The sequence below is a fragment of the Stenella coeruleoalba genome, assembly GCF_951394435.1.
Source record: "Stenella coeruleoalba genome assembly, chromosome: 2".
Classification (NCBI taxonomy): Eukaryota; Metazoa; Chordata; class Mammalia; order Artiodactyla; family Delphinidae; genus Stenella; species Stenella coeruleoalba.
Genome location: NC_137147.1, coordinates 133,897,597 through 133,909,378, shown reverse-complemented (window position 1 = coordinate 133,909,378; position 11,782 = coordinate 133,897,597).

The following is an 11,782-nucleotide window of genomic DNA, read 5'->3' as shown; positions in this document are numbered from 1 at the left end:
GCAACGAGGGTGGGATGCAACTTTACTGGCTGGACACTACTCACTCCAAAGCTGCTACAGTTAAGAGACCCTGGGATAACTGACAAAAGGCCCCAGAACGTAAGAATTCTTACTATGTCAGTCTCCCGGATCTCTGCCTTCAGGGTCTGTTGGAAATGAGACTGGTGAGTTTTTCTCTTTTCTAAAATAGATTAGCTGGAGAAAATATCTGTGGGCAGCTCCTTGGATTGGGTAACTCTTGGTTTGAAATTCGGCAGGGTACCCTTGCTTTGTTGATTCTTCTGCTCCCAGAAATGGTCACTGTTTTCCTTTGTCTCTGTTTCTGGTGTCCTTTCTCATAAGGAGGAAAACCATTCAAATGATTAGTTTTTCCCTTCATCTTGTTCTATGTCTTGAGAGCTTGGCTTGTAAACCAGTGTGAATAGTCTCTCTGGTCTCTGCCACCTGGAAGGTGCACACGTCAGTGTGCATTTGGCAGCCTGTTGAATAGACTGGGATTCCTAGCAGTCTCTTTGTCCAGCCATGCCAGCTCTCAGGGGAGTTTATCATATAGGGTCTCAGTCCATATGGGGGCCTTTGTCATCTCAACCTTCATTGCTTTATTAGTGATGTGGCAAAGGTCTTTAATTTCTTAGACTATTTTTTTTTTTTTTTTTTTTTTTTTGCGGTACGCGGGCCCCTCACTGTTGTGGCCTCTCCCGTTGCGGAGCACAGGCTCCGGACGCACAGGCTCAGCGGCCATGGCTCACGGGCCCAGCCGCTCCGCGGCATGTGGGATCTTCCGGAACTGGGGCACGAACCCGTGTCCCCTGCATCAGCAGGCAGACTCTCAACCACTGCGCCACCAGGGAAGCCCTCTTAGACTATTTTTGAGACTAAACTTTCTGGATCTTGTGAGGGCTACATCCTTTACACTATCTTGTAGGGATGCCTCTTACACCTTATTGGTTTGAGTCACTATTAGGACCCTACTTGGCAACGGCCAGACGATGGATCCTTTAAATTGGAAAAACGTCTAAATTGATAAAATATTTTAGAGAGCTCTCATCATAAATAGCTATTTTATTGGTACCTATGAAAAGAATAAACTAAAGGGTGGATACAAGAAATATAACAACTAATTTTAAGAACTCCCTAATGAGAAAAAAACCCAAAACAAAACAGTTTGGGAAGCCTTAAAGAGTTTGGTATCCCAGCTTCCCCTCATAGGGAACAAGGTGGAAATTTTAAAGGGTTATTTAAAAATAAGGTAAATAAAACAAATATTGAAAATAGTGGAGAGATTCCCTGGTGGCACAGTGATTAAGAATCCACCTGCCAACGCAGGGGACACGGGTTCGATCCCTGGTCCGGGAAGATCCCACATATATGCTGCAGAGCAACTAAGTCCATGGGCCACAACTACTGAGCCTGAGCTCTAGAACACGTGAGCCACAACTACTGAGCCCACGTGTCACAACTACTGAAGCCCGTGTGCCTAGAGCCCATGCTCTGCAACAAGAGAAGCCACAACAATGAGAAGCCCGTGCACCGCAATGTAGAGTAGCCCCTGCTCGCTGCAACTAGAGAAAGCCCGCACACAGAAACGAAGACGGAACACAGCCAAAAATAAAAACAAATAAATAAATAAATTTATTTTAAAAAAAGAAAGTAGTGGAATAAAGAGAAATCAGGAAGGGAAGAGTCACTAGACTCTTCCAGCAGAATGGAAATCTTTAGATGGTTATTAAGAAATGGGATAAATAAAACAGACATTGATGGGATTAAAACAAAGATTTTAATACAGCATTACCTAACATTGGATGGGCCAAAGGGACCCCCTATTGATCCCCTCAAACATTAAAGGGCCCCAAACATGTCTACTCTATTTACCCATACTTTAGAAAAATTTTAGAGGCTGGAAGAAAAAAAAATACACTGAAAAACCTGACGAGCAATCGCTTAGGGCAACAGTTAGACCAATTAATCGAGTTAAAGAGCCACAGAAGGCCCTGGGACCCTTTGCTCCCCACCTCAGTGGGGACCCAAAGCCTTTAAACAGCCAGGGGATACAAGGAAAGAGTTCCTGGGACTCCTTGTGAAACCGAGTCCCCCGAAAACCGAGTTCCCCTGCCAAGTTTATGATTAACCTCTCTATCCAAAACTTTATTCCCTTTCTTGTCCCATTCCTGTTTCCCTTAGGATTGAGGTGTATCAAAGAAAAAGGGAGATTAAAACTGAGCAGGACCCTGTAGGGCCTTCCCCATGACAAGACCCCACTGTGTCCCCCACTTCTTTTTTGTAGAAAAAACTTTAATCTCCTAGACCTTCCCCAAGTTTCCAAGAGCAGGCAGAAGAAGTTAATAAGAGAAGTGAGGGAATGCAGAAACAAAGGAAAAGCAGCTGTCCATCAAGAAAAGTAATGGTAGCTTCAACAACAGTTCAGTGATAAAACAGAGTCCTAGTTCCTCCTCAAGGGCTATAGATAACAATCTGGTGCATATCTTAGAGTTGTTCTGCAGAAATTAAGACCACCCCACACCTGGTAAAGGATGGTGGAGCCCAGACTGGTTGGAACCAGAAGATTGGTGATAAAGATTCCTGAAATATCACCCTGCTACCTCACCACCAGCCAATCAGAAGAAAGTCCACAAGCTGCAATCATCACCCCTAAAGTTGCCTTTAAAAACCCTTCCCTGGCGGTCCGGTGGTTAAGAATCCACCTTCCAATGCAGGGGACGTGGGTTCGACCCCTGGTCGGGGAACTAAGATCCCACATACCGCGGAGCAACTAAGCCCGAGTGCCACAACTACTGAGCCCACACTCCGCAAACTACAGAACAGAGCCTCCACTCTGGAGCCCCTGCACCACAACTACAGAGCCCACGTGCTCTGGAGCTCACGCGCCGCTATTAGAGAGTCTGTGCGCTGCAGTGAAGATCCCATGTGCCACAACTAAGACCCGATGCAGCCCCCCCCCAAAAAAAATACCCTTCCCTGAAAGCCACAGGGGGGTTCAGGTGTTTTGAGCATAAGCTGTCCATTCTCATTGCTTAGTGTCCTGCAATAAACGCTGTACTTTCTTTCACTACAACCCAATGTCAGTAAATTGGCTTTGCCGTGGAGTCGGGCAAGTGGACCCAAATTCGATTTGGTAGCAGGGATAAGATAAAGACTTGCTGATGGGGTCCTAATGGAGGCTATGGTTAAAGGTATAAGAGTTAACAGAATTGGGATGAAAGTTTATAAGGAAATTGGTGTATCTGAATGGGCTTTTTGTAATATGGTTGCATCTCTTTTGCCTGATGGTACTGTGAGGATAGACATTGTGTCTCACTGGGGAACGCTTCCCCCACCTGGTATTTTAAGACAGGGCATAGAAATCCAACCTTCAGGCAATGTTAACTGAACATGCTATAGAAATCGGCAGGGTTGCCTGAACCCACACAGTGTGAGGTAAAACCTGGGGACTAATATTCAGGTGCTAACATGAGCAATAGTGAAAGATTTTTGCCTCTAGGGTGAACTGGTCTGGGGTTGACTTGTGCGCTTGGAAACAGGGTCTTTGTTGAATGCCTCATGCAAACTTTTGAAGGCATGATACACTGAACCCTGACGTTGTAGAACATAAAAATCCTTTGATTTCTAGTTTAGTTGGAAATCTCTCTGATACAAAGAAGCAAATTAAAGAAAATGTAGTTGGGCAAATCAATCTTTTGATATCATTTAGACAGCAGCCCAGTTCTTCAGGAAATTGAAAGCAACTTTGTCTTGCAAAACTTACAAAATCAGAAATATAAATACAGCACGCAATAGCCTGAGACTGAGCTTAGTTAATTTGATCACGTAGAACTTGAAACCAAAGGAAAAAAGAGGAAAAGTGACCTTTTAAAAACTACAAACTGCTGGAAAGGTTCCCTTACCCAAAATCTTGTTCACAGCCTGATTCTAGTTCATGCCTGATTCAAGACTAAAATTTTTAAATGAAAGCTATGAGGTCTCTGGTTGTGTCTGTCTATAGGTCTCAATGTGTATATTATTGGTGTGGTATTTTTCTACCTCTTGATAGTATTGCCAATATTAATTTGTGAAAGAGCTTTATTTAATTGGCTTAAAAGTAAGCACTTATAAATGAAATATTTCTAAATTTCAAAAGTGTAATAGAAACGAACCCAAATGTTTTTCAAGTTCATGTGATGTAGGACTACTCTTTAGTAAATAAAAGCAGATTTTTAATTTTTGGTTTAATTTAAATAGGCATGTCTTAATGTTATCAGCATTAAAATTAAAACTCAAACAGGGAAGCCATATGGGAACATATATTTATGTATGACTGATTCACTTTGTTATAAAGCAGAAACTAACACACCATTGTAAAGCAATTATACCCCAATAAAGATGTTAAAAAAAAATTAAAACTCAAAACTTTTATTCTACCCAAGTTTACCAAAAGTCAAATAAGTTTATGTTATCTCTGTTACAAAATTTGTCAGCAAGAAAAATATCTTGGGATGATGGGTGATTTAAGAGAGGAAAAAACAGTGTTTCAGCAGAAACTGTAACACAACGGTTGTGGATATTAGATTCTAGTTCTGTTTATCATCTTTGAGGTTTTGTTTTTCTATAAACTGGACTGTATCCTGAATTCTTATAGTTTCCTCAAAGATTTGACTACAAAGCTCCAAACTTTTCCAATTTTTCTCCTACTTTGACTTGGAATTATTGAGAACTAAAACTGCACTTTTCTGAAGCCCTGCAAACTAAATCTAGATGACTTGATAGAAATTTCAGAGAAATCACAAGAGCTCATGTTTAGGCAGTTTTAATTTCTGTTGTCTGGGCCACTCAGGAAGCTTACCTAAATACCTGACAACATCATCAGAGACATTTCAAACTTCAAAAGGTGCTTCGACCCTGACGTCTAGAAGTCTTCTTGACTGACAGCTCTCAGGACTCAGACACTGGGTTTGTAATTTGCTCCAATCCTTAATGCCTCTTATTAAATACCCGATTGCTTGCACCTCATAGGCCTAACTTTGAGAATCCCCCTGTATCACCATTTCCTAAAATGAATTTTACTTACCTGCTGTCAGGGCTAAGAGAGTGGTTTAAGGAAGTGGAACTATCCACCAACTCAGCTTCTATGGTGAAAATTCTTTAAAAGTTTCAAAGGCAGGACTGTAGGGAAGCAAAACTTGCCACCCCAAAATGTCTCTTTGGAATGCAGATTATTTCAAGATGAGAACAATCAAAAGACTCAGGAGGAAACTTTTGACCTTCTCCCTAACTGCCTAAAGAAGTTAGATAGAAGGCCTGTTTCAGGAATCACCAGAGACATCGGCAAAGAATATGGGCTAAGTGTGGTGAGGGAAATTCTTAGAGACCAGAGACCTCTCTGCATCCCATAGTCTCTGCATGGCCAGCAAACATTTATTTACCAAACATTTGCTTTCCCATCTCCACGTCCCTTCAAAGTCCCAAACCCCTACCTCCAGCGTCCTCTTGTCTCCAGCTGAAGATGGTGTTTATGGTGAAGGTTGCAGCCATTTTGGCGAGTTACTCAGGTCTTCTGAGTCTTTCTCCTGTGTTCATGTTACTAAATTTTGTTTTATTTTCTCCTGTTAATCTGTCTCGTGTCAATTTCATTCCTAGACCAGCCAGAAGAAACTAGAAAGGTAGAGGAAAATGTTTTCCTCCTGACAGACCTCAGTAAGTCCCCTAATAAAACTGAAACCTGCTGCTCTGACGTTGTGCATTTTTTTCAGTTGATAGTACCAAGGCTTGGTCTGGATTTCCTGCAGTCAGAGAGGCTCCCCAAAGCACAAGGAGACCCCTCTGTCTCTGTCCTCAGTGCCAGCCCCAGTGGGCCCTTGAAATGGTATAGATTTGTGCCAGTCCTCTGCTGGGGCCTCCTGCTAACCCCTGCTCTGGGACGCATTGAAACTGAGTCCCCCTAAAACTGAGTTCCCTTACCGAGTTTATGATTAATCTCTCTGTCCAAAACTTTATTCCCTTTCTCATCCCCTCTGACTTCAGTCCTGTTCTAACCGTGCTACCAGAGTCAGATGACTAAAATTGTTGTTGTCAATAACATCGTTAACGTACTAAAATTGCTGCTGTAGCCATCATCAACAATGTACAAACTCAGGTTTTTTCTCCAGGACAAGATGAGCTAACAGACCCTCAAGCCATGAACCACTTGGCCAGAGATTGTAAACCAGAGACATCCTGACTCCTATGATTAAGAAATGTCACAGAAATGTCACAAGACCGTAATTAACCCCAACTTCTTTGTTCTTCCCCTTTAAAAAACCTTTAACTCAAAGGCCGAGTGGGAGTGGATCTGAGGCTTGTCTCCAACTCCCTTGCTTGGCGCCCTGCAATAAACACTGTACTCTCCTTCGCCACAACCTGGTGTCAGCAGATTGGCTTTGCTGCACATCAGACAAACAGACCCAAATCTGGTTCGGTAACACTAGCTGCTGGCAGACATCCATGAGCATGTGCAGACAGCCTGGGGTTAGAGATAATAATGAGGGGCCCAAGAAGAGGCCAGAGCCACCTTGCAGCTTTGGGGCAACATACATCTTAGTTGCAGCTCCATTATTTATAGGTATATGATTATAAACTGTTTTTGTATAGTTTCATGATTTTTAAAGTTCTACTGTTTCTGCTCATAAAAAAAAACCCTATATTTTCTGAAAATGTTGTAATTAACAGGTATTGCTATTATTATTTTTAAAGATATTACTATCTAAAAATAAAACTGAATTACAGTCATATTTGCTCACTGTAGAACACTAAGGAAAAGGACAAACATGAAAAATTAAAACCTCCTGAGTCTTTCATGTTGAGCGAAAGAAGCCAGACACAAAAGAGTACATACTGTTGGATTCCATTTTGACAAAGTTGAAGAACTGGCAAAATGAATTTATGGTGTTAGAAGTGGTTCTCTCATGGGGTAGTAACTAGGAGAGGGGATGGGAGAACTTTCTGGGCTGCTGGAAATTTCTCTGTCTTGATTTGTGTGTTTACATATGTAAAAATTCACCTGAGCCATAAACTTGTGACATTTGCATCCTATGGAATATATACAATTAAAATGTAAAGAAAAACATTCATCTTTTTCTAATAGATTCTTTTTCCTATAAAAAAACAATGGGCCTAGGGCTTCCCTGGTTGTGCAGTGGTTAAGAATCCACCTGCCAATGCATGGGACACAGGTTCGAGCCCTGGTCTGGGAAGATCCCACATGCCCTGGAGAAACCAAGCCTGTGCACCACAACTACTGAAGCCCGTGCGCCTGGAGCCTGTGCTCCACAGCAAGAGAAGCCACCACAATGAGAAGCCCGTGCACCGCAACGAAGAGTAGCCCCTGCTCGCCTCAACTAGAGAAAGCCCGCCAGCAGCAGTGAAGACCCAACACAGCCAAAAATAAATAAATAAAATAGATAAATTGAAAAACAAAACAAAAAACCATGATGGGCCTTTACAAAGAGGACACTGCTTCTCTAATTAGGAGTTAAACCCAAATCAAGCTTTAGTGCAAATCTTCGATCCTTAGGTACAGTGGAAGGAAGGAAGTCCCTGGCTGTGGGTGAGCGAATAGTCACTGGGGGCAGAGCCCAGAGGACCAGGGAGGGTACTGGAAGCCTCTGCCCTGAGAAGCTCTGCACAGCACTGCCCTCTGGCAGGGAGGGGGCAGCAATTCACTCAGTGGGTTCCCGCAAGGATGACAGCATTGCCACATCTGAACCTCTGTCCTGCTGGCCCAGAAGGCAGACATCAGACTCACTGTTTATGGGGCCAATGAATCAAAAACTGGCTTTTAGGGCTTCCCTGGTGGCGCAGTGGTTGAGAGTCCGCCTGCCAATGCAGGGGACACGGGTTCATGCCCCGGTCTGGGAAGATCCCACATGCCACGGAGCGGCTGGGCCCGTGAGCCATGGCCGCTGAGCCTGCGCGTCCGGAGCCTGTGCTCCACAACGGGAGAGGCCACCACAGTGAGAGGCCCGCGTACCACAAAAAAAAAAAAACAAGAAAAACAAAAAAAAAACTGGCTTTTATCAAAAACTGCTGGACATCCAGTGCTGGGCTGCCCAGGGACAAATGCCCATACATTGCTCTTTCTGGAGATTCTCCATCTGACAACTCCACACCACCGCTGGAGGCAGAAGCCAGAAGCTCACTTTCCCAGCATCCCTTATACCTGGTACACAGGCAAGCTGATGACTTGGGCTCCACCAATCAAATGCTCCCTTGTGAAATTTTAGTTGAGAAGGTAGTGACATGGAGAGGCAGCACCATGTGGAAGGTATCTGGCACCCATGGTGGCAGAGACCTCCAGCCTGGGCCAGCTGCAGCATGTGAGCCCTGTGGGGTCAGTGGGTGGCCACCAAGGCATCCCTGGATGTGATTCAACTGACGTTCCTGACACCATGGCATCCAAGCCTGATTATCTTCCTTCCCGGAGATTTTGTGAACTATATAGTATCCCTTGATAAATTCCTTCCCTGAGAAATATTAGCTAGAGTGAATTCTGTTCTTGACAACTAAGAATGCTCAATGAATCAATAGTAAACAACTATTATATTGCTAAAGGTCCATCACACTTCTACGTGACAAACATCGTTTGCAACTAAATTAATACAGCTAAGATGGATCATCGTGTACCATCCTACTTTTAATTTATGCCCTATAGACTCATTATGGGGACATTCTGGGAACCAAAGAGAAGAAGTCTCATAACAAAGTGGTGTTTGATGGAAACAAATAGGTTTGGTATGGGGACTGCCACTGTGACGCCTGTCATTCCATCACCCTGAGATAAACATAAACCATATGTGGACTGAAAAAAAATGCACAATGTGAGAACTGTGAGTTTCAGTTTTATTGGGGGACTGACTGAGGAATATAGCCCAGGAGACAGACGCTCAGATAGCTCTGAGGAGCTGATCCAAAGAGGTAAGAGGGGAGGTCAGTATATACGTGATTTTGGAGAAGGGGTACATGCAGTCAAACACACATCTCGGTAGAAGGTTACTGTTAGTCATGAGGAACCGATATCCCAGTAAATTATTTTAATGCTTTTCTAAGTATGAGAAGATGCAAGAATCTGGGTTCAGACAATTTTCTCCTGAAAATATCTAACTTCTGAGGGCCTGTTCTACCTGTTTTCCCAGAGCACAGAGTGCTTCATTCCTTCATTCCTGCATTCCTTTTAGGGTAAACTGTAGGTAGAACTTGATGGTGGGCATACATTTTGATGTATTTCCCTTAGTCCTTGTTTCCTGGATCCTGTATCTCTCCTGTTTTCGGTACCTTACTAAGAAAGAGTACATGAAATGTAAAATGTTGAGATCCTGCTTATCTGACAATGTCTTTATTCTACCCTCACCGTGATTGAAAGTTTAGCTGGATATAGAATTCTGGAATTGCTGCTGAAAAATCCAAATCCATTCTGATTCCTGAGCTTTCACATTTGTCTTTTTCCCCCCCTCCAGTTGCTCATAGGACCTTCTCTTTATTTTGGCTGCTTCAAATTTCACAATGCATCTTGTCACATTAGTTCTTGGGCTGGTTACTGGGTGAGCCATTTTATTATTTTATTTTATTTTATTATTATTTTTTGTTGTTGTTGTTGTTGTTGTACGTGGGCCTCTCACTGCTGTGGCCTCTCCCATTGCAGAGCACAGGCTCCAGACGCACAGGCTCAGCGGCCATGGCTCACGGGCCCAGCCGCTCCGCGGCATGTGGGATCTTCCCAGACCGGGGCACGAGCCCGTGTCCCCTGCACCGGCAGGCAGACTCTCTACAACTGCACCACCAGGGAAGCCCTATTTTATTTTATTTTATTTATTTATTTACTTGGCTGTGTCAGGTCTTAGTTGCAGCACACAGGCTCTTCATTGTGGCAGGCAGGCTCTCTAGTTGTGGCACACAGGTTCAGTAATTGCAGCACACAGGCTTAGTTACCCCGTGGCATGTGGGATCTTGGTTCCCTGACCAGGGATCAAACCTGCTTCGCCTGCATTGGAAGGTGGATTCTTAACCACTGGACCACCAGGGAAGTCCCAGTAAGCCCTTTTAATCTGGAAACTCATATCATCAAATTCCTGGACATTTTCTTGTATAATTTATTTCATAATTTCTCCCTTTTTTTTCTCTTTTCTCTATTTCTAGAACTCCCAGTAGTTATATGTGAACCTCCTGGATTTATCTTTTATTTTCTTTTCTCTCCTGTACTTCATTTCTTGGTCTCTTTATTCCACCTAATGAGAGACACCCTACTTCAGCTACCAGCCCCTCTGTTGCAATTTTTATTTCCACTATCCATTGTCTAGTTTCCTAGGGCCGTTTACTGTATCTGCATTTGGACACAATATGGACATGACAGTTTCTCAAATCTCTGAAGATATTAATCATAGGGTTTTTTTTTTAAGTTTTTTTGTTTTCAGTTTTCTTTTGTTCGCTGTATCATCTCTGTTTCCTCTGAGTTCCTTTTTCTATTTGTTTTGGTCCCTACCTTTCATGTTAGAAGTTTCCTCAAATGCCTACTAATTTTGGGCAGATCCCTAGTTGTCCTGCGTGGACTCCAAATTTAACAGTCAGGACCCAAAAGGCTGACCAGTTTGGAGCAGGTGAGCAGGGCTTGCCCAGCTGTGGCTTTGGGGCAAGATCATCAGAGAGGACTCTGACAGATCCCCAATGTCAGCGGCTGTATGACTTTTCACTTAGGCTGATCATTTTCCCCAAGGAAGAATCTTGTAATTTTCAGTATGAGACCTCTCACTTACCTCACTGTGGCTGGTGTCCCCAGGCCCAGAGCCTTCCTGGTTCAATGAATCCAAGGAGCAAACCTCAACGCTTTGACCCAGAAACCCTCCAGGTGTTCTGTGCACACAGCTACGATCATCACATTCATACAACTTTCTGTGCTGCCGCATCGTTACCAAAATTGTCATAAGCATTTCTCACTTATTATTAAATACTAGTGAGCTATCTCTTGGAAAAGTTGCATCACATTCTGTGAACGAGGTTATCTGTGCCTTATTCTTTTAAGTTCAAAACTCTGAGGTTCAGAATTCAACTTGGGTGATAAGGTACGAACAGATCATGTCAGGTCACAACCAAGGGGTGGGGAGACTGGTGCTTTTATTTATTCCCATACCTGCAGCATTCGACATCTCTATTCCAGACACTGGGCCAGGTGATGGCTTAGAGGAGGGGTCCAAGGGCCATGCGGGCCCTGCCCTCAGGGACAACACAGTTAGGGGAGGCGGTGAGAAAGCCATGAAGCAGGGAAGGCTAGAAGGACTCTGGACTCCAAAGAGAGGGGTGAAGTGGGATTTTCTCCAGGAAGGCTCAGTGGCCTCCATGGGCTCTCAGATGAGAATCCAGGAAAGGAGAAGCTTGCTGGTTTCATGCCCATTTCCTCCTCTCCAAGGCAACAGTTGAAGGATCAGTTCCAGAGAGCAAATGAGAAGGGAACGGGAGAGGATGAAACAGGGAGGGGTTAGTTAGATCACAGCTCGGAATCAAGCCAAGCAGGTTGGCTATGGTTCTGCCTCTTACCAGCTGGTGACCCAAGAAACTTATGCATCTTCACTGAGAGTGTCCACCTCAGTGTATGAGTCACCTGACAGGGTCATCGGAAGCCAGAGAATACCATCCTCAGAATCCTCTGCAGAAGCCTTGCACTCCAGAACCACGGGTGTGGACCTTCCCGTGGAGGAGTGAGGTGATGGGTGGAAGGAAACTGGACAGTGCCCAAATGGGGCAGACAGGTCCAATCAGGGCACCT